Below are 4763 nucleotides of genomic sequence, written 5' to 3' on the forward strand. Positions count from 1 at the left end.
GAAGCTCCATAACGGCACACCTGCATGCCCCAAATAGGTTTTTACATCACTTTTATGACCACTGTGTGTACATACACGTATATAGCAATACACATGCACATTCATGGGTAAAAGCAACCACTCTATGCAAAACTTGCTCGCAGTTCCTCTCTCTCTGTTATCCTTCACAGTCAGCATTGCCAGAAGCTGATGACACTAAAACTCACCTGAAACCTGGAGAGCAGTGGAGCTCTTGCACTGAGGGCCCCATCACTGCCATTCTCAGGGTCCTGTTTGCTGACCCAGAAGCTGCTCCAACAGCGGTTGCTGGGGCGCCCGAAAAGCAGCATGCTCTTCCTGCTCTTCTCACCAGCCTCACGTGAATTTCTTCTCTTCCTTATTTCCATTCAAGCTGACCTGAAGTATTTAGACCTCCAATGGATGTCAGTGATTTTGGTCTCTCATGAAATTAGAGAGACCTTCCAAAGCCAGAAGACCTCTACTTGCCTACAGCAAAAAGACCACTTGACCCAATAAGATGGATTTATGCTGAGCCCCAGAGACAGGGCTCTTATAGCACGGTTCACTTCCAGTGGTGTGTGCCTCAGCACAACCATAAGAAGAGTCATGCGTAAGCACAGAAAATCCTTGTAAATGTCTGTAAACATAGGAAAGAGACTGGGCACAAACCAGAGCATATCTCTAGCAGGCAAAACTTGCCTTCAGTTCCCTATTTTGTCTCTAGTATCCTAGACCACTTCCCAGTTAGAGTGTCACCAGGACCCCCTGGCTAACGGGAACACAGCAGGCACGTGGTTATTAAGGGGAGACGCTGACATCCCGCTGGTAAGTTTGCCATGGCTCAGGCAATTCTCTCCATATGTTTCCACTGAGCTGGAACTACAAACCACATGCGTGCCAAGGGCATACAAACACATGCAGTGATTACAGTACTTGCATCACTTCACATAAGCTGTGCTGTCGGTAGTGTTTTCGGACATTTTTGAAGGAGAAGATTGGGAACGGGCTGCTCCTCATGCCAGTGCCCAGGAGCAGGAGGAACAGACCATTTGCAATTACAGTTTCTTTGCAAGCTGCCAGTGCCCTGTGCATCTTGCAGCTGTCCTTTGGAGGCTGGTGAATACGAGAAGAAAGCTCCTTGTTCCACCTCTGTGTAATGTGAAACTGCAGATTGAAATCATTGTTTGAGTTTGATGAGAAAATGATGAAAGAAACCTCGATTCCCTTTTATTGGAAGCTTCTGCAATGCAGTGGAGGTTATCCGGATATTTTACTGAGCCAGTCCCTTAGAGGAAAGGCCGAACATTCATGAATGGTAGAAGAGAAAGGGGACTTTTTTAATTACAATATCCACATATTCCTTTCAGTCCTTCTTGCAAAGGACCCAAAAAGATTAACTCTTTGTTACTGCAACACACACCGCAGTGAAAGTTTTCCTAGGTAACATGACTGGGGGTGGTATTTAAAACACAAACACGGCTAGGAGAAAGTTGCAGCTGGAAATTTCCAAATGAATGTTTCCCTCACCCCCTCCCCGGCCCTTTCTTTCCTGTCTGAATGCATCACAAGCAGCCCACGTTCCTGTTTGCCTAACGCGTCAGGGCGATGTCCTCCGAGGACTTCAGCTATTTCATCACCTTATACCTGTGGTTAAACAGGAACACTCCCAAGTCCTCAGGAGGCACTTTGCTCTCAACATTATACCTCCCCTCGACTGCCTATATGTGGAGAGAGATCCATAACGAATATAGCTGGTGTCACAAAACTCCACCGGCACAGCATTCGATACGAAATGCAGCACTAATTACGACGAGCATCTATCTGCTCAAATTGCTGTTGAAATGTTAACTTTGGGAAAAGGTATTTTTATGCATAAGCTTTTCTGCAAAAGAAATATTACTGGAAGGGAAACAGCCTGTCTCTCAGTTATGAGAATGAGCTCTGCTTTACCCTTGTTATAGCTGCTTTCAAGAAGGAGAAAAAAAAAAAAAAAAGTATATATCTTCATACTGATTTCCCCCTGAAGTTAACAAAAATAAATAAATACGTGGTCATGGTGACATTGAGAGAAAGAAAACTTCCAGATCCTGTTATTTTACAGAGACAGTGTTGTTTGTTTTAGCAAGCAGAGAAATTTCTCAGATCACTTTTAGGTACATGCGTAATGTACCTAAATGTAATGTGGAAAAAGATCCTTATTTGCATTGCAGCAAGTGTTTTTAATGGGGGTCTCTCTATTTCACACTGTTTAACACAGAGGAAGCTTCTTCAGGATACAGAGAAGTGTTTCCCAAACACATATCACTGAGGACTGATTTTAGGATAGTTCTGCATCAAGATCCTAAACCTGCAAACACTGATACGCGGGTGTAGTTGTGTAGACGTGGTGCGTGACAGACACAGAAGGAGAAACAGGGTAACACTCACTTCCCCCAAAACTAAGGCATGTTTTTCTACTCTCTTCAAGGTCTGGCTTTCATCCACAGTTCCTGCCCAGAGGGTCCCTCAGCCTAATCAATATCTATCCACCCTGGGCAGCAGTTTGGTTCAGGGCAAGGAGGTGGTTTTATCATTTGTCAGTGTGAGGACCAGCACACGACTCCCTCAGAGCAGAACAGCACAAATGGGAATGTGCTTAAAGGGTTTTGGAAAGAACGGAGAAAGGATATGGCATGGATAAAAGGTGGAACAAAATAATGATCTCAATGACCACAGCATGATCCCAGACCCAAGGGAAATACGTCATTCCTGGAATAAGTTGGTTGCTTGCAATCTGAAGACTGTGCAAATTTCCTGGGGAAAATAAATAAATAAATAAAAGACTTCTTAGGTTTAGGGAAATCATTTCCATCATTTTTTTCACCATATAATGGGCTGTTTGTTTTAGGCACTGGCACCATTTCTTTCCACAAACTGTTGGCTAGGATTTATTTCTTCTCTCACAAAAACCTCCCACCTGGGGTGGAGGAAGTGTTTTCAACTCATACTGCTCACCAGAATAGCTCCTTATTTCTCAGTATGTCATTTCTATCGTAGCTACGTGTTTTCCCTCTGCATTTGAGAACTATTCAGTATCAAAACCCATCATGAGTTATAAACTGAGATCTCACTAACAGAATGTTCTCATATTTACTCATCCTACTATTTACTCCTTAAAAAGCTGGCTAAATTGCCATTCAGAGCAGATGACTTTCCAAAGGGACATTAATCCCGTGTTCATTTTACAACAAGAGGTGATCATCTAAATCTTTTTTATTATTATTTTTTCTCCTTATCCTTCCTGCATTTCTTGAACTGCAGTTTTAGGTAGTTGCTCATCATTTGCTACAGGGACCAGCAGCACAGTAGGCAAGGTGACGTGCTGCGATGCCAAAGGCACATGTTCATCTTGCTACAGGCTCAAGCTAAATCCTCCTGCCTGTTGACCTAGCTTAAAACAAGTATCTGGCTGCTAGGACTGATAAGTGGTCATATACAATAGAAATTTTATATCTGTATACTCTAAAAATGATGATAGTTACAAGAAGCACAAAATGTCCACAAAAATCTTTAAGTAAAATCTTGGAATTAAAATCTTTTTAAGAAAAAAAAAATAGAGCCCTCAGAATAAAAACAGCACTTACTAGAAGCTGAAATAAATCCCCTTTCACAATGCATAGAAAATGAAATAACTGTGTTTTTTAATATCACTTCTTCCTCATTCGCAAGCTATTCATTACCTAAGCAATCCAAAGTGGAAATGAAACCTTTGTATCCACAGTCACACAGGCAAGAAACTGAAGCGCCAAAAACAATGCTTAGCTGAGCCCAAACATTGGAGTGGTGAAGTTCAATCAGCTTCCTGGCAGCTCAATTAGCAGTTACCTTCAATTAGCATCACCTGGGCTGTTATAGCCCAGTGACTCCAGTACAGTTCAGCAGTAGTTAGCTGGGTTATTCAGCTCCATGCTGTTATTATGAGCAATGGAAACAGTGCTAATGTGATTGTTCTTGTTCTTCAAGACACAATAAAATTGAGTGTTTTAACTAATGAAACATGGTAAGCGTTGAAGCATTCATTAATATTATCGTTGTTTTTAATTTGTTAGATGATGAAGCATTAAGGTTTCTATAGTAGCTGCTGATCTCAGCTCCTAGGAATACTGAGTTTTTAAATACTGTTTAAATAAATGTATTCTAAAATGCTCTTCTTGGGAGTTTTTATAGGCTGAAATGTATTTTTTTTGTGAATAAGCGATTTAATTCTTTGAATTTGACACGCGTTGAAGAACTGAGTAACATCTGCACCTCTGTAAGTATATCTGTTTCCTAGCTGGAAATTGTTTTGCTGGGGAATAAAGGTTAAAATTTGAACAAACGTTAGTTTGTTCAGACCAGCATCCAGTCAGAGGTATGGGCATCCAAAGGAAGTAGCATTCAAGCAGCTTGTCCACAGATGGTCTGTAACTCTGAAAGCAGCTCCATTTAAGCTAGTGCATACCTTCTTCTTGTTCCCTGATTTCCAGGAAAGCAACTGTATAAAAATAAATTTTAAATTAGTTATGTATTTTTCCCCCTCTTTGACAGTCCAATATTCAGTCAGGTGTTTTTTTTTTTAAATTTTTTTTTAGAAAACATTCTGCATTTAACAGGCAAATAATTCAGAACAGTTTTTGTCAGCTCACCCAGAAGGCCTCACCAAAATATGAGCTGATTTTGTCTGTCTCAGTTGAGTTAAACCACAGTCTGCTTCTGTTGTCCATGATTTTTGAAACCAGATAGAG

At 41.2% G+C, this 4763-nt stretch overlaps 1 long non-coding RNA gene across 1 annotated transcript; it reads right to left on the reverse strand.

Moving 5' to 3' along the window:
• Positions 1 to 2438: 2438 nt before the first annotated feature.
• LOC310896679 lies at positions 2439 to 4463 on the reverse strand. The gene is made up of 2 exons (XR_014581742.1): positions 3720 to 4463; positions 2439 to 2793 (listed from the first exon to the last, which is right to left on the reverse strand). It is a non-coding gene; the product is annotated as an uncharacterized lncRNA (long non-coding RNA).
• Between the last annotated feature and the right edge of the window lie 300 nt (positions 4464 to 4763).

The sequence above is a fragment of the Anser anser genome (assembly GCF_964211835.1).
Source record: "Anser anser genome assembly, chromosome: 3".
In the NCBI taxonomy this organism is placed as follows: Eukaryota; Metazoa; Chordata; class Aves; order Anseriformes; family Anatidae; genus Anser; species Anser anser.